The sequence below is a fragment of the Scyliorhinus torazame genome, chromosome 13, assembly GCF_047496885.1.
Source record: "Scyliorhinus torazame isolate Kashiwa2021f chromosome 13, sScyTor2.1, whole genome shotgun sequence".
Classification (NCBI taxonomy): Eukaryota; Metazoa; Chordata; class Chondrichthyes; order Carcharhiniformes; family Scyliorhinidae; genus Scyliorhinus; species Scyliorhinus torazame.
Window position 1 is genome coordinate 38,858,675 of NC_092719.1, and position 27,631 is coordinate 38,886,305.

Below are 27,631 nucleotides of genomic sequence, written 5' to 3' on the forward strand. Positions count from 1 at the left end.
GAGAATTCGGCAACCAGCGGCGGGGCGGGATTCACACCGTCCCCCGGCGATTCTCCGACCCGGCGGGGGGTCGGAGAATCCTGCCCCATATTCTCATAACAAAATGGCATTTAATCTTGGTAACTTTGACATCCTTTAGTTAACTGGCCCCTTTGATTAAAACAGACCTCTATGCTTAAACCGTTTAAAGATGTATTCCTTCTTTGGGACCCTTGTTGGCATTGGAGTCAGAGAAATCAGGGGCCACAGATGTAAGAGAATTACAAAAGAACAAGCAGGGGGATGAGGATAAGCACCTTCTTACAATATGGTTCATGAACTGGAGATTACATCCTGCAAAAGTGGTGGGATCAGATACAATCGCACCTTCCAAAATTGAAATGGATACATGATTAAGAAGGAAATAATAAATGAAGGTTTATGAGAAAAGAGTAGGGATGTGGGCCGAATTGGACAACTTGTTAAAGATATGGCAGAGGCATGATGGGCTGAATGGCCTCTTTCTGGAGTGAGGAAATCTCCAGCCATTGGGCATCTCTGTTCCTGCCAGGGCAGGCACTCCTGCCCGCGGGTTTCCTGGCAGCGTGGGGTAGCTTCAATGGGAAATCCCATTGAGAAAGGACGGGATGAGGAGCGCGCTGCCAGGAAACAGGTGGCCAGGGGATTGGAGAATCCAGCCCCAGGTATTTTGGGTCAGTGTAAATCAAAAATAAAACATGCATGAATAATGTAGCCACAAATAATAAAATTTCCTTCAATGCATTACTGAGTGAGTTGATGTTCTTTGCCCTGTTATCAAGTTATCATTGATTTCTTCCTTTAAGTCCAGAATGAGTGGAATGTGATATCTTTAACAGGAACCTCAACAGTTAAGTCTCTAAGGGGCTGACATTCCTTTCCTCATTAATGAAAGCTAAAACAGTCACAAAAGTAAAACATGGTGCCATGCAGTCGAAAACACGCATTGTCGATTGGCGCTGAAGGTTGTTACCCCTCCAAAAATGGATTTGTGAAAGTTAAGGAAAAAGTGACCGAGGTATTTTACATTCCAGGGTTGCGATTAGGTAGATAGATGAACAGGAAAAGGTAGAAATAGCATCAGATCAGTGACATAAATGCGGGGCCTCGTCTGTATGTCAAAATATTCTGAAACGTCCAAACTTGTCCTTTTCCACAAATTGCACAATTCACAGCTGCATGAACTTTGACATTTGATCAAGGTTATGTGACTGGTTGAAATGAATTGTAGGTCATTATCACAGGTGCATTCCATTCATTCACATATTTTATTACCAATAATTAAGCCACATTCTAAATTTGTCATACTTTAATGCCACACCTTCCCACAAATTCATTAGTAGGGGACTATTTATGAAAACAGGCTTTTCCAATTAAGAATAGTTTTGCTTTAAATTTGCTGGCTTACTATTTATTTACTTTTTAAATCTAACTTCATCTTAGAAAACCACAGTTTATAAAATATCTGACATTATTATTGTTTTCTTCGCCAGTTGATAGAATTGCAGCAATAACTCTGCCCAGAGAGTGTGTGAGGACATTCTGGACAGATAGGCAATAATATAATATTAACCCACTACCCAAGGCAAATTCTGCCACGGAGCAGCTTATTGTTAACTGAAGAGATTCAAGCAATATTATTCAAAGATACTTCTGGTGTGATTTTAACTCATGCAAAACTCAGCCACCCACCAAGGGTTAAAATTAGGCCCACTGTCGCAACAAACAGCAATGAGTTATTGGGCCATATTAACTAGAATACTGCAAACTGCTGAAGTAAACTGGAGACTGATCGTGGCTGCAAAGTTTAGCTCCATAATGCCACTGGCTCAGTCTCTGTGATAGTCCGTTTTTCCGGTACCACTGCCATGTCCACAGGGCCACAATTTGGGGATTAAGCACCCATTCCCTTCTCAGGGGTGTCTTTCATGCCTTCTAACCCCCTTGTATAAATCTGGCATCTTTTCTCCTTCTGATTCCAGAGCCCTCTCTCTGGCCTGTTCCTCCATTTGCTGCCCTCCTCCTTTTGAAGCATAGCCGTCCTAAGTGTTTCACCAACAGCTGTTGTACGAGTGCAACACCCCTTTAAGAGGGGAAGGTTGCTGTTAAGAAGGGCAGGCTGGCTGTTTATCACCCTCGTCATGTGCGTACCTGGACTCCCTACTGAGAGTGCAGCTGGTCAGCAGCATGTTTCACAAAGTTTACCCGCTGCCTTTTCGAGATTGGGTATGGCATCATCACACATTGCCCAACATTGAGCCGAATCGAACTTCCCCCAAAATAGAAGTTCAAAGGCCCATGATTTACAGAGACTGAATTGTTAAAGATGAATACTGTTAATTTGGAACTGAAGAACCCTATTCAGAGGAGGAAATGTATCGTGATATCCCATCAACTGAGCAAAATGTCAAAAATGTTACTGGTTTTACAGCATTACCATGACTTCAGATAGTTTATTCAGCTACAGGCCCAACTTGCTGATCCATGGTTTTCTTTCCATTAAAAGCTAGGACTGAATTTACCCATTGATTTAGTAGTGAACAAAATGGCAGTGACTCTGTAGACATCACGCAGCATCAATTCCATAGTTTGTTATCTTGCTAAACTAAAAATCAAACCACCAATTATACCATTGTGCAGACTTTACTTATTAGATTTGTCTGGCTCATTGATGTTTCTCATTCATGTCTCCAGTGATATTTCCTCATCATGTGCATGCCTGTTTTGTTTCTCATTTCATATTCTCCCTCACCACTAGGCCTACCTCCTCTGGTGATGTGTCCTTCCGTTGGAGAGCTGCAAACAGGTTTGTCGTCAGGCACGAAACCTGCAGAAAAAAAAATTGAAAGCATGTCCTAAAGTTAAAAACTGTCACATTTGGTAAACCGGGGGCGGGATTCTCCAATAATGGGGATATGTCCCCACGCCAGCGTCAAAACGTTGGCGAATCACTCTGAATTTTCCTGAAGAAAGTCCAGAGTGATTCTCCTACCTGAAGGGAGCTAGTGGGGCCACGGAGGTAGTCCTCACAGCTCCGGCTTCCAATACGGAGTCCTGCACTTCCGGTTGGGTGTCCACGCATGCGGATGGCAGTGGCCTGCATCGGCCGCCACGGGCGACATGGCAGACCCACACCGCGATCCAGCAGCAAAAAGATAGGCCCCCCCCTAGATCGAGCGTGCCCGGTGGCCCCCGATCGCTAGCCTGGCCATCTGTGAGGCCCCCCTGGTGAAGGATCCCCCCCGCCCTCCACCAGGGCGGCCGTGGACTGACTCCGCAGCCGCCACTGGCCGTTCCCGACAGACAAAACGTGGTTAGAACCATGCCGTCGGGAACCCGGCCATTTCACGTTGGAGAATCGCCGTGGGGGCGTCTGTCAATGGCCCCCGACCCGCGTAGACCGCGTGCGCGATTCGCGCCAATTCATCCAGGGATCCGAAAATGGCGGGAGCGGCGTTGGACCGGATTACGGGTGATCGTGATTTTGGCGTGGAGGCTCGGAGAATTACGTCCCCTCAGCCTCTCGGTTTCCTGTCCTGGGCTCTCTCCCCACCCACTTTGCACTGCAAGTAGTCGGCCCCATATTTTTGGAGACCAATGAATTCTCCAGTTTTTGTGATGCATTTTCCTTGCCGGCAACAGTATTAACCACTGTGTTACCGTGCCGCCCACATCGATGGACTGTGGCAGGCAACGGGAACACCCGGAAGAAACTCATGCAGATACAGGGAGGAAGTGCACACTCCACCCAGACAGTCACCCAATTGAACCCGGGGCCCTGGCGCTGTGAGGGAGCAGTACTAACCACTGTGCCACCCATGCTATTCAGCTCCTTGTTTTCTTGGCCGCTGCCTGTAGTGCGATGTTGTCACAACTCGGGTGGTCAGGTGGGAACGGATGGGACTGGAGCCGAGTTTTTATGCACTTACAAGCTTTTATGTCCAGGACCAGATTTTCTGGCCCTTCCCGCCGGTGGGTCCATCAGTCACGCCAAAGGCGACCCCCATGGAGGGTTGCCCGGCAGCAGGATGGGTGAGCCACACAAAACGGTATAGACTTCCGCATGACCAATGGTAAGCTGCCTCCGCTGCCAGAAAACATATCACAGGGGACCAGAAAATCCCACCCATACGTATCCGCATCTCTGCTCCAGCCAACACAATTTCTGCCTGGTCCAAATATACCTGTTTGGTCCTCAGTTAATGTCCACAATCTGACTACAATTAAACACCCAATTAATATATATAAATATATATATATATATATATATATATACACAGCGAACAGATGTTGTGTTCAGTTGTATGAACCTGTAATGTTCAACAGATATTTGAAAATAACCTAAATGATTTTTTTTTTTTACAAAGGATATGCGTCTCTGCTCTGAAAGAGATCCAGGCGTCTTTCCTGCAAGTTTGATTTGATTCTCTCAAAATTAACAGATACATTTAGCTTCACAGTGTTTTTATTGAATGTCCTTCTTTGTGTGCTGCTGAGAAAGTCACTGTTCTGTCTCTGTCCTCAATCTAATGTGGCTTAGGGTCAAGATAAATGCCTCGGTATTTTGCCCGCAATTTGTTCTAAGGATGTGATTTTATTTCCCCACAGCTACTAACTGATAAAAGGGAGGAACTCTCTGCGGAATCCATTGTAATGATCAGCAAAGATGAGGCTGATCCTCTCACACAAATGCCTGAAAATGAGATGCAGCCACTATAAAGCTCATCCTTTATTTTCCTGCACGTTCCAATCCTGCCTTTCTTTCATACGCGTCATGGATAAAAATGAACTTTATTCAAGAACAACCACTGATGCAGCTGAAAGACAGAAAAACTTAAAGCAGCTCTTTTCATCTTTCTAAAGTCCATTGAGTACAGACCCAGAGTCCTCAACCGCTCCTTATATGAAGTCCTAATTCCAGGGGTCATTCCTGTGAACGTTTTGCCCATACGGTACCCTGTGCACTGCTGGTGAAAGTTGAGGCGGAACTCGGCCGACTATAGGGCCTCGGGTTCATCCGGCTGGTAGTGTTCGTCAATTGGGCAGCGTTGGTAGTCCCTGTACTTAAGGCAAATCGTTCGGCCTATGCAGCGGCTATAAGTTAACCGTGAATAGGCCTCCCGTTTGGCAGGTACCGGATTGAAGATTTGTACGCAAAATTGGCTGGGGGTGTCATTCATTTACTGAACTCGACATGAACCATGCATATCTCCAACTGGAGCTGGTCCCAGAGTCCAGCAACGTTATGTGACTATTAATACACACAGGGGCCTTTACGAGTATACCAAGCTGCCATTTGGAGTGTCACTGGCTTGTGCCATTTTTCAACACGCATGGAGAATACTCTGTGAGGGCTGCAGCAAGTGGCGGCCTATTTAAACAATGACTTAGTCACTGAGCTACGGAGCGAGAGCATCTGAGCAATCTAGGGGAGATCCTCCACCGGTATTTTGAAAACAGGCATCCGCCTCAAGAGGGAGAAGTATGTTTTTCTCACCAAGGAGTTTATCTACTTGGGATACTGCATGCACTGGGATGGACTGCATCCAGTAATGGAGAACGTGTGAGCGATTTGACGAGCTCACACTCCAGAAAATGCAACTAAACTGCACTCTTTTTTCGCACTTGTAAATGCTTTTGCCCGGGTAAAAAGACAGTTGATGCCATCCGCCCTGCTGAAGCATTATGATCTCACCAAACCGTTGTTAGTCATTGTGATGCCTCGACATATGGCAATGAAGCCCTTTTATCACATCGCATTGACGATTGATCACATTTGCGTCCAGGACACTGGCTGCGGCAGAGCGTAATTACACTCAGATTGAAAAGGAGGGTTTGGCAGTAGTCTTCATGGTGAAAAGGTTCCACCAGTACGTATACGGACGTCTTTCACTATTGTGATAGACCACAAGATGTTACTGGTACTTATTAAGAAAGGCAATTCCACCGATGGTGTCCGCCAGGATCCAAAGGTGGGCCCTATTATTAACGGCCTACGATATACGTTCAAGTATCACCCAGGGATGCAGATTGCAAATGCAGATACGTTGAGCAGGCTCCCGCTGCCAACTTCCCCCCGCACCGCCCTCTCCTCCCAGAGCTGACAAAGTCATTGCCACACTGAATAGATGATAATAATATTCTTTATTATAGGTCACAAGTAGACTTACATTAACACTGCAATGACGTTATTGTAAAAAGCCCCGAGTCGCCACACTGCGGCGCCTGTTCGGGTGCACAGAGGGAGAATTCAGAATGTCAAATTCACCTAACAAGCACTTCTTTCGGGACTTGTGGGAGGAAACCAGAGCACCCGGAGGAAACCCACACAGACATGGGGAGAACGTGCAGACTCCGCACAGACAGTGACCCAAGCAGGAATCAAACCTGTGATCCTGCCGCTGTGAAGCAACAGTGCTAACCACTGTGCTACCATGCCGCACTATTTCATGGATACCTTGCCGGTTACCACTGCCCAGATCCACAATTGGACGCAAAAAGACCCCATAGTGTCAAAGGTCCGCCACATTCTGTTGTACGGAGATCCGGAACCTGCCCGATGACCTGTGGGCCTTTGTGACCAAGATGTTGGAGCTGTGTTGAGGACAGCCTTCTCCTGTGGGGGCCTACGTAATGATCCCACACCCGGGCTGAGACCCTATTCCATGGGACCTACCAAACAGACACCCAGGTGTCACAAAAATGAAAATGCTGACCCATAGTTACATGTGGTGGCCAGTCCTGGATGAGGAGATAGAACGGCTGGCCCAACAGTGCGACATCTGCAAAGTGCAGCAGGAATTCCCACTTCATCCATGGGAATGGCCAGGCCGGCCTTGGGTGCGCCTTCATGCTGATTTTGCTGAGCCTTTACAGGGATCCATGTTCATGCTTATACTAGATCCACATTCCAAATGGCTGAAAGTCCACAATATGTCCTCCATCACACCAAGAGCGACGATCAAGAAGCTCGGGCTCTCTTTTAGCGCACGAGGCATTCCGGATATGTTGGTCATGGATAACAGCACCTCCTTTACCAGCAGAAATATCAGGGGTTTCATGAAGGCCAAAAGGTGCGACGCAACCACTAGGCCCCGTTCCACCCACCCGTTCCACCCATCCTCAAAAGGTTGGTGCAACCTTTTAAAAGGAGCCTGAAGAAACAGGGGCGGGACTCTCTCAGTCTGGGGCCGGGCCGGAGAATCCCCGCGACCGGCGCGAATCGCACCACGCCGCCCCGACGCCGGCACGCGATTCTCCGCAGAGCGATTGGCACCGGCGTGGTTGGTGCGGCGCTGGTCGGGGACCGCTCGGGATGGGCCGAGCAGCCGTCGTGAAAAACCCGTGTCCCGCCGGCGCCGTTCACACCTGCTCTCAGCCGGCGGGAACTCGGCGTGGAAGGATCGGGGGGGGCGGCCTGTGCGGGGGGGGGGGGGCCTCCGATGCGGCCTAGCCCATGATCAGGGCCCACCGTTCAGCGGTCCTGCCTCTCTAGCTGGCGGCCCATGTAGTCCTGCGCCATGTTGCGTCGGGGCCAGCGGTTTGAAGGAAGCCACTGCGCATGCGCACTTTGGCGTAGGTGTCACTGCGCATGCACGGATCCCGCTGCGCCCATTTGACACCGGGATCAGCAGCTGGAGCGGGGTGAACTGCTCCAGTACCGTGCTGGCCCCCTGTAGGGGCCAGAATTGCTGAACCTGAGGCCGCGTCGACGCCGTTGAGAAACGCGACGGTGTTTCCGACGGTGTCAACACTTAGCCTCAGGATCACAGAATCCCACCCCAGAGATCGGGATCCCTGGACACACAGCCGGCTAGATTTCTGCTTTGCTATTGCACCACAATGCATGCCACAACCGGGGTAGCACCGGCAGAAATATTAATGGGCCAACGGCTCAGGAGCCGCCACAGCCTCACGTTCCCAGATATTGGGTGAAGGTTCAGCAGAGTCAGGACAGGCAGGGTCATAGCCAGACAGGCGAGAACGGACTAGGTAGTTCAGACCAGGTGACATCACCTTTGGCGATGGCGCGAAGTGGGTTCCTGGGACGGTGGCGCGGCCGACACGGCCAGCCTCATATCAGATGCGTACATGTAGCACCGTCAATATGACGCGAGGCAGGTTGAGGTAATGTCAATTGAAGGCTTTATTAAGCAGAACTTTATCCCCAGTAGCGTGGTTACAGAATACAACTGCTGAGGGAAATGGAGGGAAAAACTGGGTTCTTATACCGGCATTTCTGGGTGGAGTCCAGTAGGTGGCAGATCCTATCAGGACCTGGCATCCCTCCACCAGTAGCCTGTCAACACGTGGTGTACCGTATTACCCCTAATACATACCACCACATTCACCCCTTGTTGAAAATAAACCCGGCGGGATGGTGGTTCGCACGGTGGTAGGGGTTTACAGAGTCGGTACTGTGCCGTAACTTTGAACAAAACACAAAATTATCGCTTCAACTGGGCCAACGGGCCAAACAGGGTCGGCATGATGCCATAACTATAACAAGACACAATAACTGAAAACGTTGAGAGTTAAAGTGATTCGATGAGCTGGATGGGCGCCCTGGTCGTCCTTTCCGATCATCTCGGGCGTGGTGGTGATGGCGCTGGCTCGAGTCCCGTCGACTCTGGGAGCGTAGCGCTGTCCCCTGTGTCCTTACTCCTGGGCGGGTCTGGGAGGAGAACCGAACCCCCCCGGGAAGGGGGTGGCTGCGGGATGAACCGGCGGGAGTGAGGCGGTGGTGATTGGCGTTGGGGGGGTGTGGGTAGCTCCGGCGGGCGCCAGATCTCGCAGGGAGACCGTGTCCTGTCGCCCATCGGGGTACTCCACTGTCGCTATGGATATAGTCGGGGAAACCGAACAGTGTAAAAATGGTACCGAGGGCTTTAATGACCGTGGACGCGGTCATGTCGGGGCAGGGGATGACAAAAGGGAAACGGGAGTATTCGTCAACGACGTTCAGGAAGTACGCATTGCGATCGGTGGAGGGGAAGGGGCCTTTGAAATCCAGACTGAGGCGTTCAAAGGGTCGAGAGGCCTTAACCAGGTGCGCTCTATCTGGCATGAAAAAGTGCAGTTTGCACTCAGCGCAGATCTGGCAGTTTCTGGTGACTGTTCGGATGTCCTCGACGGAGTAAGGGAGGTTGCGGGCCTTAAGGAAGTGGTAGAAATGAGTGACCCCCGGGTGGCAGAGGTCCTCGTGGAGGGCTTGTAGACGGTCCACTTGTACATTGGCACATGTGCCGCGAGATAGGGCATCGGATGGCTCGTTCAGCTTTCCGGGACGATACAAGATCTCATAATTGAAGGTGGAGAGTTCGATCCTCCACCGCAAGATCTTGTCGTTCTTGATCTTGCCCCGCTGTGCATTATCGAACATGAAGGCAACCGACCGTTGGTCAGTGAGGAGAGTGAATCTCCTACCGGCCAGGTAATGCCTCCAGTGTCGCACAGCTTCCACTATTGCTTGTGCCTCCTTTTCCACTGAGGAGTGGCGGATTTCTGAAGTGTGGAGGGTTCGGGGGAAGAAGGCCACGGGTCTGCCTGCTTGGTTGAGGGTGGCCGCAAGAGCTACGTCCGATGCGTCGTTCTCGACCTGGAAGGGGAGGGACTCGTCGATGGCGCGCATCGTGGCCTTTGCGATATCCGTTTTGATGCGGCTAAAGGCCTGGCATGCCTCTGTCGTCAGGGGAAAAGGAGTGGACTGGATTAGTGCACGGGCCTTGTCTGCGTACTGGGAGACCCACTGGGCGTAATAAGAAAAGAAGCCCAGGCAACGTTTCAGGGCTTTGGCACAGTGGTGGAGAGGGAACTCCATGAGGGGGCGCATGCGTTCAGGGTCGGGGCCTATCACTCCATTACGCACTACGTAGCCCAGGATGGCTAGACGATCGGTGCGGAACACGCATTTTTCTTTGTTGTAAGTGAGGTTCAGGGCGTGAGCGGTCTGGAGGAATTTTTGGAGGTTGGTGTCGTGGTCCTGCTGGTCGTGGCCGCAGATGGTGACGTTGTCGAGATACGGGAAAGTGGCCCGTAAACCGTGCTGGTCAACCATTCGGTCCATCTCTCGTTGGAAGACCGAGACTCCGTTCGTGACGCCGAATGGAACCCTTAAAAAGTGGTACAACCGCCCGTCTGCTTCGAAGGCAGTATAGTTGCGGTCACCGGGACGGATGGGCAGCTGGTGGTAGGCGGTCTTGAGGTCCACGGTGGAAAAGACCTTGTACTGTGCAATCCGATTGACCATGTCGGATATGCGGGGGAGAGGGTACGCATCTAGCTGAGTGTACCTGTTGATGGTCTGACTATAGTCGATGACCATCCTCTGTTTCTCCCCGGTCTTAACAACTTCCACCTGGGCTCTCCAGGGACTGGTGCTAGCCTGGATGATGCCTTCCTTCAGCAGCCTCTGGACTTCAGACTGGATAAATGCTCGGTCCTGGGCGCTGTACCATCTGCTCCTTGTGGCGACGGGTTTGCAATCCGGTGTGAGGTTCGCAAACAAGGAAGGCGGTTCAACCTTGAGGGTCGCAAGGCCGCAGACAGTCAGTGGGGGTATAGGGCCGCCAAATTTAAATGTTAAACTCTGGAGGTTGCATTGGAAGTCCAACGCTAGGAGTGTGGGCGCACAGAGATGGGGGAGGACATACAGCCGGTAATTTCGGAACTCCCTCCCCTGCACCGTTAGGTTAGCGATGCAGAACCCCGTGATCTGAACGGAGTGGGATCCCGCCGCCAGGAAAATTTTCTTGGCCGAATTACGAGGGAACAGCGCCTTACCGTGTCCGGATGAATGAAGCTCTCCATGCTCCCAGAGTCGATAAGACACGGCGTCTCGTAGCCATTCACTAGGACTGTAGTGGTTGCAGTCTGGAGCGTCCGGGGTCGCGACTGGTCGAGGGTCGTCGAAGCCAGACGTGGTTGTTGAAGTTGAGCATCGTAACCAGACAGTATGTGGCCGTCTGTGTCGGGGTCCTTCAGCCAAGATGGCGGCGTCCACGGATAGAGCGCGGTCGGGGGTGGACAAAATGGCGGCGCCCTTCTCTCCCTCGCGGCGTCCGTTGGTCACACGTGGATCGCTGGGGGGGCTGGGTCTGTGGTCCCATTTCTTCCCCGGAGATAGCGGCGACCCCGTGGGACTTGCACACCGTCGCGTAGTGGCCTTTTGTCCCGCAGCTTTTGCAGGTAGCCGCGCGGGCCGGGCACCGCTGCCGAGGGTGTTTCGGCTGGCCGCAAAAATAGCAGCGGGGCCCCCCCGGTTGGTCTGGTGTTTTGGCCGCGCAGGTTTGCGGGGGTGGGGGTGGTGTCGGAGAGTCGACCGCAGCGGGGGTCCACGGAGCCCAAGGGGCTGTAGTGCGGTCGGGGGCGTAGGCGCGGGCGTTACGCGAGGCCACATCGAGGGATGCCGCCAGGGCCCGAGCTTCTGTAAGTCCCAGAGATTCTTTCTCCAGAAGCCTCTGGCGGATCTGGGAAGAGGCCAAACCTGCCACATACGCATCGCGGACCAGGAGCTCTGTGTGTTCACTCGCTGTTACCGCCGGGCAGTTGCAGTTTCGACCCAGGATCTGCAGGGCGTTATAAAACTCGTCCAGCGATTCCCCCGGAAATTGCCATCGTGTGGCGAGCTGGTAGCGAGCAAAAACCTGGTTGGTGGGCCGGATGTAGATCCCCTCCAGCGCGGCGATGGCACCGGTGAAACCGTCCTCGTCCTCGATGAGGGAGTAGACGTCAGGACTCACCCTGGAATAGAGGACCTGCACCTTTTGTTCGTAAGTCGGTGTGCCGGGGGCCGTTCGGAGGTAGCCCTCAAAGCATGCCATCCAGTGTTTGAAGATAGAGGCCGAGTTAGCTGCTTGGGGTGCGATGCGCAGGCACTCCGGGGTGATTCGGAGCTCCATGTTCCCACGTCGTTTTCTTCTATTTAAATTCTGCTTAATAAATTGTAGCACCGTCAATATGACGTGAGGCAGTTTGAGGTAATGTCAATTGAAGGCTTTATTAAGCAGAACTTTATCCCCAGCAGCGTGGTTACAGAATGCAGCTGCTGAGGGAAATGGAGGGAAAACTGGGTTCTTATACCGGCATTTCTGGGTGGAGTCCAGTAGGTGGCAGATCCTATCAGGACCTGGCATCCCTCCACCAATAGCCTGTCGACACGTGGTGTACCGTATTACCCCTAATACATACCACCACAGTACACAAGAATGGACAATGAAGAAACATTTGGAGCCCCTCAGGAGCAGGAGACCAGCATTGCGCCACACTCCCCCGGAGGAGGCAGTTTCTAAACACATCGCCTTGACCCAAGTGGGCTTTAGAGCGTCATCCCCTGGGGGACCCGACACTGAGATGGGAGAGATCATTGCATCGGATATGGAGACCCAGGCATCGAAGGTTTCTGACGATCAGCAGGCCGGGGTTCAGCTGCCAGTAGTGATGCCCCAGACGGACAGTGAGAAAGCGGCATTCCCCGACGAGATACCTGCCCTCCGATTCTGGCTCCGCAGGTGCTTGAAGAGCAGCCGCGAGCGAAGAAGAGCAGGTGCCCTCCTGCTCCACCTTCCTCAGACGGGAGGCTCATCAGGCCGTCAGAGGGGCCGACTAGCCTCCCTGTAAGCCTCGAGGAATACAAGCTTCCCTGCTGAGGAGCGGGGACCCATTACAGCCCAGATAGGACCCTAGGCAGAGATGTCCTGGCTGGAACAGGGATTGTGACCTGTTAAAAATTTGCTTTAACAGTAAATAGTTTTCATTATACTCTCGTACCTGACTCCTCTGTGGCCACACAAATAGGCAATGAGCCAAATTTACACAGTAAATGTTGTTTTGTGCCTGGCTCCTCTCAGGAGGGGTTCTATCGTAAACCACATTAATGTAGTTTGAACAGAATTGTGATGAAAATATTGAAATATTTGTAATGTTCTCATTACTGCACTGAAGCACATCTTGATCTCTGGAGAAAATATGAATATCATTGCACTTTCCTGTTATGACAATTTGAAATGTTTCATAATGTTCTTTTAGATATTTTATGAAAAAAGTATATTTTTGCAAAAACTTGTAAACCACATTAATGTATTTCTTTCAATTGCAGACTATGTTGTAAAAAGTTAGATTGTGTCCTGTAGCGCCCCACAAAAAAAGCGTAACGTAAATGTTTATATAAAATAAACATTAAAATGACTAAGCCTGACCCCTCTACAATATTAATGGATTCAAAAAATGTAGTTAAGTTCCATCTGATTAACTCTGAAGTCTAAAGCAGGAAAGAATGCTTTTCTCTCCATTCCTCGCCTTTTTCTTCAACCTTTCTTTAGTTCAGTTTCTCTCCTTTTGCCATTTTTACCCATCGTTGTCCCAAACACTTTTTCTCTTTTTTATTCTATTTTTAAAATGTAGTTCCTTCAGGGGCAGCACAGTGGTTAGCACTGCTGCCTCACGGTGCTGAGGACCCGGGTTCGATCCCGGCCGCGGGCCACTGTCCGTGTGGAGTTTACACATTCTCCCCGTGTTTGCTTGGGCCTCACCCCCTCAACCCAAAGATGTGCAGGGTAGATGGATTGTCACTTCATTTTAAAAAATGTAGTTCCTCCCACATCTAACTGTACCCCCTGGATTTAATGCTCTAAAGTATGAAGAGTGATATGTGTCAGTTTTCTTGCTTTGTTTCCACACCGCAACTCCTCAATGCTGTTGGGATGGTGATGGTTGCAGATTGTGTCTGCTGAAGTGTCTTCTGTATGTTAAAAGCTAGTTTTTATTAGCCACTTGTGACCATACACAATAAAGGGTACAGGCAAGGAACAAGGTCTGAGCACATCTCTAGCCAATACCACACTGACCTTAGGTCAAGCTAGGCAAGTGCCTTCTTAAATCATTGTATGGCTGGTACTGTACTTAGTCCCTTCCACGACAAATGCCTCCTGACTAAAGCCAGATTGAGCAATTTGGGTTATACCAAAGTCACCAATCCCCTCACTTCAAGCTTTATTACAGCCCCTACTAAAGCAGAAAACTTATTAAAGTCATTTTGTGGATATATTTTGAACTTATCAACCCTTTTTTGTTTTTGCATGTGCAGTAATCACCAAGCCAGGCAATTAGCTTCTGCAGTGGCTAAATGGAACTCTCTGAGCCCTGTGCTGAATTTTGTCAGGGGCAGACTTCAGTGATGTGAGTCCTTGATTGGAGAGCACCACAGTCTCTGCAAGGCTCCACTTGTGCCAGTTTGCTGCCAAAGGCCTTGGCCAGTGCGGAAACAGTTGAGGAGTGCCTGATGTTGGCACAGTAGTTGAAGCTGGTTGGGCGGGCCGTGGGATCTGTGATGAAGAAGAGGTTTTCCATGATGGTATGTTGGTTCCATTCCTGCTGCCATCGGGCCTCTACTATTGGCACAATGGTCTTAGCCATACAGGCTGGAATGATAGATGTGCAGCAGGTGCATTGGTAAGGTCAGCCTTATAGAATCAACGAATCGCAACAGTGCAGAAGGAGACCATTCGGCCCATCGAGTCCGCACCGACCCTTCAAATGAGCACTCTACCCATGTAGAGGAAACTGGAGCACTCGGAGGAAACCCATGCAGACACGGGGGGAACGTACAATCTCAACACAGACCATGACCAAGGTCGGAATTGAACCCGGGTCACCGGCGCTGTGGGGCAGAAATGCTTACCATAGGTAGGCATGGTGATGCAGTCGTTAGCACTGCTGCCTCACGGCACTGAGGACCCTGTTCGATCCTGGCCCGGGTCACTGTCCTTGCGGAGTTTGCACACTCTCCCTGTGTCTGTATGGGTCTCACCCCAGAACCCAAAGATGTGCACGCTAGGTGGATTGGCCACGCTAAATTGCTCCTTAATTGAACAACAAATAATTGGGTACTCTAAATTTATTTTTAAAAAGTGCCGTCCATGTCACAGTCTGTTGTGGCTCAGCAGAGGGAGAGGTATATGAAATGGCATTCTGTGTTGCAGATGTAGAATCATCTTTAATTCACTTTGTGTAAACAAAATGCCCTGTGTCTGTGAAGTTAATTCATATCGGAATTATTATCTGATTTTTGACTTAAAGTAACCTTATTACTTAAGATTAGTGCATTACAAGAGCAGACCAAAAATAGTTGCAAAAGAAAGGTTTTAAAAATATGTTTTGTACCAAGGTATGCAGCCCATCATATTCCTTCATTTCTAACCAGGTATGCTCAGCGACATTCCTGAGGCCTATTCCTTGCAACTACTTGTGCCAGTTTGCTGCTAAATCCTTAGCCTGCGTGGAGGCTACCGAGTAAGGGCAGAAGGTTTTTTTTAAGTTAGGGCATCATGATCGGCACAAACTTGGGGGGGTGGGGGGGGGGGGGGGGGGGGGCGAAGGGCCTGTTCCTGTGCTGTACTTTTCTTTGTTCTTTGTACTCTCAGCATATGGCTCAATACTTCCATCTATACCAAAGTTGCCATTTGACAATCCATAAAAAGAAACACCATTTGTACCAAGCCTAGTGTTGTCACATGCTTTTAAGGGATAGCAGTATGAGATCATTAGAGGGGAAGTGTGTCATGTGATCCAGTCTCAGTTTGACTTCGGCCTGTGAGCAGAACGCAGCACACACAGCAAAGGGAGCACAAAATCTCCGGGCAGCATTTTCCGTTTTGTTGACTATGTGTCAACTCAGGCGTGAAAAGCAATGTGTAGCCCACTGGCTGTACTGCCAGGTTTACTTGCCATACCTTTTGATACTTGCACAAACAAAATCTTGGAGGCGGGTCCCATGATGTCACGCTGGCTCTAAATGAGTCCGCCCCGTAAGCACCATCGGCCTTCAAGAGAATGGGGCCCCATTTTTAAATCTATAGATCTGAAGAACATTAAAAGAAGATTCCTCCCCACGGCAGCTCCCCACGAAGAACATCCCCTCACCCCCATGTGCACCCTACCCTCCAGGGAATCCAACCCCTATGCACACATTGATTTCACCCTTCCCACAGAACCGTCCATTGGAAGACCCCATCCGCGGCCCCCTAGCAGTGCCCAGGTACTGGCCTCGATATTGCCCAGACTTGGCCCTCTTCCCCCTGGGGGCTGTACTTAGCTGTGTGTCCCGGTGGGAACCATTCACCAGGTCCCCATTTGTTAAAAGTTATGTAAGCCCGCCAGCATGACATCACGTCAGCAGCGGTGGGAAGGGAAATCTTGGGCGGGATTCTCCCAACGGGAGTCCAAGTGCCGACCCCGGAGTAAATACAGGAATGTTTTACTCTGGCGGCGGCACCCGTTCCCAGACCCCATTCTGGGGCCTCCATGGGGCTGGCAGGGGCGTGGCGCAATTTGCGGGGGCGGGGCCTCGGTGCGGCATTGGAGACCCCCGCGTAAAAGATACGGCACCTTGGGTCCCGCGCATGCGCAGTTGTGCAGTCGACAACTAGCACATGCGCAGTGGCTGTCCTCCCCACACAAAAATGGCGCAGGGATATAACATTGCCGGCGGAGGAAAGGACGCCCGCCGACAGAGAGGCCAGCCTGCCGATCGGTGGGCCCCGATCACGGGCCAGACACCATCGGAGGCCTCCCCCCAGTGAGGGAGCCCCCCCACCCCCCACAGGCCGCCCCCCGAGCGTTCCCGCAGAGTTCCCGCCGGCAGCAACCAGAGGTGAACGGCGCCCTCGGAGCGGCCGCTCGGCCCATCCGGGCCGGAGAATCGGGCCGATTCCAGCGGCCCGCAGCGCGCCAAACGCGTCGGCGCAAATGACACTGATTCTCCGTACTTCGGAGAATCGCGCGCCGCCGTCGGGGCGTCGTGGCGCGGTTGCTCCGATTCTCCGGCCTGGCGTGGGGCTCAGAGAATCGCCCCCCGTATCATTGGAGGGGAAACCCACTAACGATATTAAAATGTATGGTAATGCGTTTCCCGTCCTTTTGGAGCAGGAACCTCAATATGTCACTGGTGGGTTGACGGGACAATCGGAACAGGAAATCCTGATGGTGCACAAGCTGTTTGGGGATACCCGTTGGATTCCCCCCCCCCCCCCCCCCCCCCCCGCCGCCATTGCTGCCCATTTAAAACAGGGATGGAAAATCCCCTCCATTCCCGATGGACTGTGGCCGTGAAATCAGCTCCTGCAAAAAAAAAAATCTCTTGAATCCCTGAAATATGAGCCAAAGAAATGAATGAAACTATTGTTCGGTTGAACAGTTGAGGGGAAAAAATCCATTAATTGTCTGATAAGCCATGCTGACTTAGATCTTGTGTGACTCGGCTAATTATCTAATTTATTATATAAACAGCGAGTTGATTATATGGTTGGAGACAGAGGGAGCAGATACACAATCCTCTTTGTATCCCTCTATCTGTCTCATGATAGAAGCCCTGCAGAAATATTAACCCAAAACCAACAGGAAAATGCCTACAGCCATAACCAGCAATTATTCCTAATTGTTTCTGCTGTTTTGCATAAAAAGATACAACAAAGTCGACAAATATTTTTAAAGGGAAGAAGGGACTTTGGTTTGATGTACTAATCAGGTATTGCCACTGTGCTACACACCACCTCCCACCTTGGTGGTCGGGCCTCATTCGCGTGTACCTGATTGGGTGGGTCTAAGACAATTTGCTCCTCAGGGAGGGTGGGAAATTGAAGAGCCAACATTTCAGTCTGTGAACTGCGGTTGGGTTTGGAGTGGAGGGGGTCCAAAGAGCAGTTGGGGATCCCATGGGGGAGACTGCACTGGGCAGGTAGAAGATCAAAGTATTTTTGTGAAGCCACCAGGAGCACCCCTGCTCCTCATGGACCAGCAGAACGGAAAAATACAGAAGAGCCAGATTGGGCACGGGAACCTTAACTCGGTTTCTCTTCCCACAGATGCTGCCAGAGCCATGAGCATTTCCAGCTTTATGTTTATGATATTTAAAGGTAAAACCTTGGCCATTTGCTCCTGTGATCAGCAGTGGTTGGGCCTCTCATCACCCTCCTGGTGGTGCCTGGGTGGCACTGCCAGGGTGCCAGGATGGCAGTGCCAAGATTCCAGGATGGCAGTGCCAAGGTTCCAGGATGGCAGTGCCAAGGTGCACCAATGGCAGGAGTGTCAGGCTACCACCCTGTCCAGAATCCAACCACCAATGCCTCCAGTGGCCTGCCCCCCCCTCCAATGGCCTGCCCCCCGTCCCCCCCATGTCCCATTACACCTGGTCCACGCTTGTGTGAGCCAGCACTAAACAGCACCCTGGCAAAGTCTCCGAGGTGTGGCCGTTAATTCTTGGCCCTTGGGAGAATCTGCTGCAGACATATTTAAGTGAGCCTAAATGCTCACGTAAATATGTAAATCTGGACCGCGACGCCTCACAAAATCTTGTTAGATCTCAGGAGGCGTTCCGAGCTGCACAAATCCCACAAGAGGCCTCACAATTTCTTGGTGGAGCGTAACCTTCCCTCACACACCAGCTGCCCATGAAATCTGCGTAGCAGAGGTATGAGGCCCTAGAGTATACATGAAATGCTGGTATAACTGATGTGGGGGCAGGGGATGGCAAATAAGAGGTGGGCAGGGTGCCCGCCAGTTCTAACTCCCGTCAGTGGGAGAATGTAAAATCCAGCCTATAATATCAAGATTTATAACAAATCCACATTAAAATTATTTCTTAAGAAAACTGTTCAGAAAACACGTTTGGGACAGGGATTGTGTTTTGGATCACAAGCCTGACGTTGGGATCACGATCCCCACAGTCAGACAGCATGATTTTCTCTGAATTGATCAATCAGCGGCCCGAGTGGATGTTTGCTGTTGAATTAAGGGAGCGAATAGAAGACCCTCCAACACTGGAGCTGTAGCCTGCCATTTCTGGTAAGGAAGAGAGAGGGTGCCTCCACTTTTAGGTGCCCTCTCAACAACTCTAAAATGAACAAATGGCCAGCCACCATTATGAAGGGAATTCCTGCCACAGGACGGCCTGTAGAAGCAGCTCTGACCAGGTAGACTGGAGGGGGCAGGGTCTCAATGGCATCCTGGAGCGTAACCCACCTTGCTCTGCAGCAGGGTGGCTGCCTCCAGGCAGCTAACCTGGTTCCCACACCGCAGGCCCACCCCCCTTCCATACCCGCCCTCATACAGGGCGAAAATTCAGCCCCGGTTTTCAGCATTGAAAAATAAACTAAAAATTCTGCAACTGGCGTCAGTCAGATATACAGAAAACAGATGTAGAATTTCAACTCATATAATCAGATCTGTGGATAAGATTTAGATGCATTAATGTTTACAGGTCTCCAATAAAATGTGCTTTGTTACATCCTTCATTGTTACTTAAATTCACTAATTCCTATTTAAAACTTATAAAGAAGTCAATGAATGTATCTCTTCAGTTTCAATACGTAACAAAATACATTTTATATGATGTAAATTACAGGTTTAAAAAAAAAACTTACCAGACTTCTTCAGAAAACATGCCCCTTCTTTCTCAGTCAGACAAGTCTAATTTCCCCTCAACTCCAAAACCCGATTCCCAAAGCTGCTCCCATAAATATATATTTTTCTCAATGGATTTACGAGGCATTTATTTTTTACAGCACCCGCAATAACAGTAAGAAAAGCTTTGCCAGGTTGAAATGAACAGGTTTTCTACTTGCTGCCTGCTGTCACTTTGAACCAGCCTAAATATTGAATTCGTGGTGAGAATCCTGAAGCACCAAGAGGGCACATGCAGGAAATTATAAACATTCATCCATGATGCAGAGCAGCAAAATATGCAGCAGCCTATTATGGAAAGTAGAGTGTGCAGCATAAGGGAACAATCTTATGCAGCAGCCAGCTACTTGTCAGCCGAAACTATCCTGAAGCATTTGCTTTGTTTTCTGAGAACTCTCCATATAAAAAGTACAACGCTAAAAAGAATCATTAAAACAACATCCATATTTGGGGTGGTGGTGGTGAGAGTCAGTGCAAGGTCAGTTTTTAAACACGGTTATTCAAAGTCAGCTGCCAACTATCACACACACACACACACACTTCCAATGTTCCAGACCGACATCACTTACCCATCAACAATTAGGACTCGTGTCCAACAATTTTACATAGAATCTCTACAGTGCAGAAGGAGGCATTCGGCTCATTGAGTTTGCACGACCCTCCGAGAGAGCACTCTACCTAGTTATCCTCATAACCCTGCTCATTGATCATGGCCAATCCACTTAACCTGTATACCTTTGGACTGTGGGAGGAAACCGGAGCACACGGAGAAAGCCCACGCAGACACGGGGAGAAAGTGCAAGCTCCACACAGACGGACACCCAAGGCCGGAATCAAACCCTGGCGCAGCGAGGCAGCTGTGCTAACCACTGTGCTGTCATGCTGTCCCGTGTTATGCCTCACCATGACATGTTGTACCTTACTTAGCTGCCTCCAGGCAGCTAACCTGGTACCCACACTGCAGGCCCATCCATCTTCCATACCCGCCCTCATACTTACCACTGCCACAATCTACTCACATCACCCCAACACATTAGACTGAGAACATAGAACAGTACAGCACAGTACAGGCCCTTCAGCCCACGATGTTGTGCCGACCATTTATCCTAATCTAAGATCAATCTAACCTACACCCCTTCAATTTACTGCTGTCCTTGTGCCTGTCTAAGAGTCGCTTAAATGTCCCTAATGACTCTGACTCCACCACCTCTGCTGGCAGTGCATTCCACACACCCACCACTCTCTGTGTAAAGAACCTTCCTCTGACATCTCCCCTATACCTTCCTCCAATCACCTTAAAATTATGTCCCCTCGTGACAGCCATTTCCACACTGGGGAAAAGTCTCTGTCTATCCACACTATCCATGCCTCCCATCACCTTGTACACCTCTATCAAGTCACCTCTCTGCCTTCTTCGCTCCAGTGAGAAAAGCCCTAGCTCCCTCAACCTTTCTTCATAAGACATGCCCTCCGGTCCAGGCAGCATCCTGGTAAATCTCCTCTGTACTCTCTCCAAAGCATCCACATCCTTCCTATAATGAGACGACCAGAACTGGACACAATATTCCAAGTGTGGTCTAACTAGAGTTTTATAAAGCTGCAGCAAAACCTTGCGGCTCTTAATCTCAATCCCCCTGTAATGAAAGCCACCATACCATACACCTTCTTAACAGCCCTATCAACCTGGGTGGCAACTTTGAGGGATCTATGTACGTGGAGCCCAAGAATTCTCTGTCCTCCACACTTCCAAGAATCCTGCCTTTAACCCTGTATTCGGCATTCAAATTCGACCTTCCAAAATGAATCACTTCACATTTATCAAGGTTGAACTCCATCTGCCACTTCTCAGCCCAGCTGTGCATCCTGTCAATGTCCTGCTGTAACCTGCAACAATCCTCAACACTATCTACAACTCCCCCAACCTTCGTGTCATTGGCAAACTTACTAACCCACCCTTCCACTTCCGCATCCAAGTCATTTATAAAAAATCCCTCCTCAACTACCTCCTTTTCTGCAGCTGTGGTGCACTCCATAATTAACAGTACCACTCCCCTCCTCCTTTACCTCCCTACTTATTCTTCTGAAAACATTTAAACACCGGAATATCTAACAATCATTCCTGCCCCAGTGAAATCCATGTCTCCGTAATGGCCACAACATCGTAGTTCCAAGTACTGATCCATGCTCTAAGTTCATCTCCCTTATTCCTGACACTCCTTGCATTGAAACAGACACACTTTAAGCCATTCCACTGAGTACAACTTTGCCCTATCAACTGTCTATCCTTCCTCACAGACTTGCTGCATACTATTTCTGCCTGTTCAACAGCTACCCTATCCTCCGATCCATAGTTCTGGTTCCCATCCCCCAGCCAAACCAGTTTAAACCCTCCCGAAGAGCTCTAGCAAACCTCCCACCCAGGATATTGGTGCCCTCCAGTTTAGGTGCAATCTGTCCTTCATGTACAGATCCCACCTTCCCCAGAAGATATCCCAATGATCCACATATCTGATGCCTTCCCTCCTGCACCAGCCCTGTAGCCACGTGTTCAGCTGCACTCGCTCTCTGTTCCTTGCCTCACTTGCACGTGGCACCGGTAGCAATCCTGAGATCACTACTCTGCTTGTCCTGCTCTTTAGTTTCCAACCTAACTCCCTGAAATCACTTTTTAGATCCTCATCCCTTTTCTTAGCTATGTCATTGGTGCCTATGTGCACCACGACTTCTGGTTGCTCCCCCTCCCCGTTAAGAATCCTGTAGACTCGATCCGAGACATCCCTGGCCCTGGCACCCGGGAGGCAACATACCTTCGGGGAGTCTTGCTGGCGAGCACAGACTCTCCTATCCATTCCCCTAACCATTGAGTCTCCTATCACTATTGCTTTTCTATTCTCCCCCCCTTCCCTTCTGAGCCACAGAGCCAGACTCAGTGCCAGAGACCTGGCCGCTAGGGCCTTCCCCCGGTAGGTCATCTCCCCCAACAGCATCCAAAACGGTATACTTGTTTTGAAGGGGAACGGCCACGAGGGATCCCTGCACTGTCTGCCCGTTCGTTTTCCTTTCCCTGACTGTAACCCAGATATTTAGGTCTGGAACCTTGGGTGTGGCTACCTCCCTGTAACTCTTCTCCATCACCCCCTCTGCCTCCCGGATGATCTGAAGTTCATCCAGTTCCCGTTCCCTAACGCGGTCCCAGAACAGATCCTTGCGGGACACCACTGGTCACCAACCTCCAGGCGGAATACTTTCCATCCACTACCACTCTCTGTCTTCTTTCGGCCAGATAATTCTGTATCCAGACAGCCAAATTTCCCTGTATCCCATGCCCCCTAACCTTCTGAATGAGCCTACCATGGGGAACCTTATCAAATGCCTTACTGAAATCCATATACACCACATCCACTGACCGACCTTCATCAATGTGTCTCGTCACACCCTCAAAGAATTCAATGAGGCTTGTGAGACATGACCTGCCCCTCACAAAGCCATGCTGACTATTTTTAATCAAACTATGTTTTTCCAAATAATCATAAATCCTATCTCTCAGAATCCTTTTCAATATTTTGCTCACACAGACGTAAGACTGATGGCTCTGTAATTCCCAGGGATTTCCCTATTCTCTTTCTTAAACAGGGGAACAACATTCGCCTCCCTCCAATCATCTGGTACTACTCCAGTGGAGAGTGAGGACACAAAGATCATCGCCAACGGCGCAGCAATCTCCTCCCTCGCTTCCTGTAGTAACCGTGGGTATATCCCGTGAGGCGCAGGGGACTTATCTATCCTGATGCTTTTCATAATTTCCAGCACATCCTCCTTCTTAATATCAACCTGTTCAAGTCTATTAACCTGGTTCACACTGTTATCATGAGCAACAAGGTCCCTCTCTCTAGTGAATACTGAAGCAAAGTATTCATTTAGGGCCTCCCCATCTCCCCAGACTCTTGGCACAAGTTCCCTCCACTATCCCTGATCGGCTCTACTCTTACTCTGATCATCCTCTTATTTCTCACCTAAGTGTAGAACGTCTTGGGGTTTTTCCCTAATCCTTCCCGCCAGGGCTTTTTCATGCCCCCTTCTAGCTCTCCTCAGTCCATTTTTGAGTTCCTTCCTGGCTACCTTGTAACCCTCTAGAGGCATATCAGATCCTTGCTTCCTCAACCTTACGTAAGCTTCCTTCTTCCTCTTGACTAGAAGCTCAACTTCTCTTGTCATCCAAGGCACTTTCACCTTACCATTCCTTCCTCGCCTCAGTGGGACAAAACTATTCAGCACTCGTAGTAAATGCTCCTTAAACAATCCCCACATTACTGTTGTGCATTTCCTCAAGAACAATTGTTCCCACTTTATGCTCCTCAGCTCCTGTCTAATAGGAGTATAATTTCCCCTCCCCCAATTAAATACCTTCCCAACTGTGTGTTCCTATCTCTCTCCATGACTATGGTAAAGGTCAAGGAGTTGTGGTCACTGTCACCGAAATGCTCTCCCACGGAGACATCTGACACCTGGCCTGGTTCGTTGCTGAGCACCAAGTCCTAAATGGCCTCCCCCCTAGTCGGCCGATCTACATATTGAGTCAGGAATCCTTCCTGTACACACCTGACAAAATCTGCTCCATTCAAACCATTTGCACTAAGGAGGTTCCAGTCAATATTAGGGAAGTTGAAGTCATCCATGACAACAGCTCTGTTACTTCTACACTTCTCCAAGATCTGCCGCCCAATCTGTTCCTCTATCTCTCTGCTGCTATTGGGGGGTCTATAGAAAACTCCCAATAAAGTGACTGCTCCTTTCTTGTTTCTGACTTCCACCCATACTGGCTCAGTAGACAAACCCCAAAAACAAACAACTCTTACCTTACAGAATGTAGCTGCCCTGTGGACCAACTGGAACTCCGCCCTCTGACTCTGCTCCGAGTCAGCTGCACTCTCTGTAAACACCATCTCCCTTCATGCTCTTTGAGGAAATGTCGGAAATCAAATGAAAGGAGCACTTTGCTCCCTCCTCACCTAACTCCCTCAGTCACCAAACTCTCACTATAGCACTCAAACGCACCCAAATTCAGCACTCAGTGCCAGTAAAAAAAAAGCCCCTACCCTGACTAATTCCCTTCCCTGTGAACACTACAATGGTCCATTGTACCACACTCATTAGCAACCTTTGCTATCTTGCAGGACATGGTTATACAGAGAGTGCAGCAAAGACCAGGCTGTAGATAAGCGCAGTTGGGGGGGGGGGGGGGGGTCCTCATTCCCTTGGGGCAGATAGTGATAGCCCCACCAATAATGTTGAGCACTGAGGCCATAGCAACCAGGCAGAATGGTGGTATGTTCCTGCCCTGTGCACCTTCCCAAATCCCTCTCCAACCTCATCCTGCAATGTGGTGTGAAGTATGAGTTGCAGATGGTGTTATCATTCTTCTCTTTAAAACATTGGCGATCAGAGCTAACCTCACTGGAAGTCATTGGGCAAGGACACCCACCATTATTGTCAGCACCTGTCTATTGCATTGCTGAAATCAGTGGCTTTCAGGAGCCGAATGTTGCTGTTCCTCTCTTTACAGTGACGTTACAGAGAACCCTCTGTTCATGTAGTTTCAAGAACAGGTAATTAGCTCAGAACCTCCATAATGATCCATCTAAAATAGCAATGTGGGCACACAATTTGATAAATCTATTACTCTACCACTTCCCTTCTGTGGAACATCTTTGTTATGTCATGTGAGAGTACCTTTAAGAAATGGGTGTTTATAAATGGGTATGTATATAAATATCTGTAGTGAGAGTACCTTTAGGAAATGGGTGTTTATTACTGCAGTGATGTCAGAGAGTGGGTGGAGCTGGGCTGTCTGTCAGCTTTTTACTTTCGTTTTAGGCTGTTTGCTGCAGGGTGTGTTTTAGTTTCATTTTCAGAGCTGCAGTCACAGCCAGAAGGTGTATGAATCTCTCTCTGTAATCTAAAGACTGTAAATTGATCCTGGTGATTTAAAACTAATATCAGTAGTGAGTTTAACCTGATGTGCTTCTGGTAAAAGGTGTTTTAAGTCTTATGGATGTTAAAAGGAAAGCTTAAAGGATTACTTAGTGTTGTATTCTTTGGGGGTTGTATTTGAATTAATGGTTGCTAAGATGTTCACTGTATGTTTTAAAAAGGTTAACTTGAGTTCATAGAATAAACATTGTTTTGCTTTAAAAAGTACTTTTCCATTTCTGCTATACCACACCTGTAGAGTGGGCCGTGTGCTCCCCATACCACAATCTATTAAAAGTTGTGGGTCAGGTGAATTCCATGATACACTTTGGGGTTCTCTAAACCCTGGCCCATAATTAACGAAAATTAACGTGCAGGAGTAATGTAGAGTTTAAGAAACTCTTGGAAGTCAGGACTGCTGCTTTTACAAAGCATTTCTCACATATGGATAATGACTTGTTCCTGATGGAAAACTGACTAAAGAAACAATAACGTTCAAAGGTTCTGTTTCTGAAACCTGAAATTTCACACATTAATTTTGTCAAAATTTATGAGCCATATAATCAGAATAAAAGTTTGAAATGACCGTAATATCTTTGCCATACCTTGTTGTGTCAAAGTGCTATATTAGTAAACTAATATTTCCCAGAAAAAAAACATTGAAAAGAGTTTGACTTTCAGTTTCAAATATCTGTTAAACTGAAGGCAAGATTCATAAATTCAAATCTCTTCAATCTTTGGAGACCGTGCTTTCATTCTGTACCAATATAAATGTTTTGAAAGGTAGCAAGGTATAAGCACACAAAGGATCTTAAAGAATGAGAGCAAAACTGGGTGCTGGCCTGTTCACTGCAGTTCAGCTCTCTGAAAGGGCACCCTATCTAGGCCCACTCCACTGCCTTATCCCCGTAACCCTACCTAACCTGCACATCCCTGGACACTAAGGGCAATTTAGCATGGCCAATCCACCTAAGCTGCACATCTTTGGACTGTGGGAGGAAACCGGAGCACCCGGAGGAAACCCACGCACACACGGAAAGAATGTGCAAACTCCACATAGTTAGCCACCCAAGGTCGGAATTGAACCAGGGTCCTCAGCACTGTGAGACAGCAGTGCTAACCACTAACCACTGTGCCACCAAACTATTTTGATCGTGGAGGAGGAGTGGTGGTGGGGGGGTTAGTTCAAAGACCTTGGGATTTTCTTTGTTTTCTCCCCTCACCCAGATGATGTCACTGTTGGGGGGGGGGGGGGCACTTTTGGGAGAACACACACAAGGACACCTGCAAGTGAGGTTATGAATCTGGTGGTTATTAACACAGGGCAGGATTGTCCGGCCTCCCGGCCGCGTGTTTCTCGGCTGAGGGAGGCGGTATGCCGTTCTCTGGCGATGGGACTTTCTGCTCCCAGCGCTGACAATGGGAATTTCCATTGCAGCCATCCCACGGGCGGGGTGCACTGTAGGCAGGACCAGAGAATCCAGCCGCCAGCGATCGGCTGGAGAACTCCGGCCTATGAGTGCAATGCAGGCTTGCTAAGACAGCTGGTCCTCCTCTTTCATATGTTGATGTGCTCGATCTTCGGCTCCATTCTTTCATAGGATCAATTAACAAATGTGTTACTTATAATAGACTATTGAATATTGTGTTCGTCCTTTATCAGGTGAATAATTAAGAGCGGTTATTGAAGTTCTACATCGAGCAACTAATAAATGATGAAAGCAGAGCTCCAGTCCAGAACATGGCTACAATGTAATTTTAAGCTGACGTGGGGATGGTGGTGGGCACCGATTACCAAACGATATGAGTAAACAATTAAATTTCTTTTAAATAAAGAAGTGTTTCAGCCAAGAATCTCATTCAGCATATCCACCCTGAAGGTACAAATCTACGTGGCTGTAACCAGACGGATGAACCAGATTTATGGTAACGTCGTGTGAATGAAATTTAAATTAAGTTAACTGTACTCTGGGTAGATAAAATCATGTTATAATAATTAATGTTACAATCCAAGCAATTGTGGGATTCAAAACAGCTGTTAAATTGCGAACAAGTTTAAATTTACAGCCATCACGTCAAAGTATTAAAGAGATTTAACACCAACAACAAAGTTTGAATGGTTTGAGGACCGTTGTATAATTCCTGGATCAAGGGGCAAAAGCAAAGAGGTTTGTCACTTTTTTAAGCA

General features: G+C 49.1%; 1 protein-coding gene and 1 long non-coding RNA gene across 3 annotated transcripts in view; one reads left to right on the plus strand and one right to left on the minus strand.

Annotated features, from left to right (window-relative positions):
• The window catches only part of sema3c (sema domain, immunoglobulin domain (Ig), short basic domain, secreted, (semaphorin) 3C), a 383,309-nt gene extending 363,679 nt beyond the window's left edge, over positions 1-19,630 (minus strand). For both annotated transcript variants that reach the window (XM_072471390.1, XM_072471387.1), the window contains exons 1-2: positions 19,434-19,630; positions 2,783-2,845 (exon numbers count right to left, since the gene is read on the minus strand). The gene's annotated coding sequence lies outside the window, so the exon portion shown is untranslated. The remainder of the gene's footprint in view (positions 1-2,782; positions 2,846-19,433) is intronic.
• On the plus strand, positions 941-27,526 carry LOC140387973 (uncharacterized). The gene is made up of 3 exons (XR_011934039.1): positions 941-1,036; positions 2,777-2,824; positions 27,107-27,526. It is a non-coding gene; the product is annotated as an uncharacterized lncRNA (long non-coding RNA).
• The last annotated feature ends 105 nt before the right edge of the window (positions 27,527-27,631 follow it).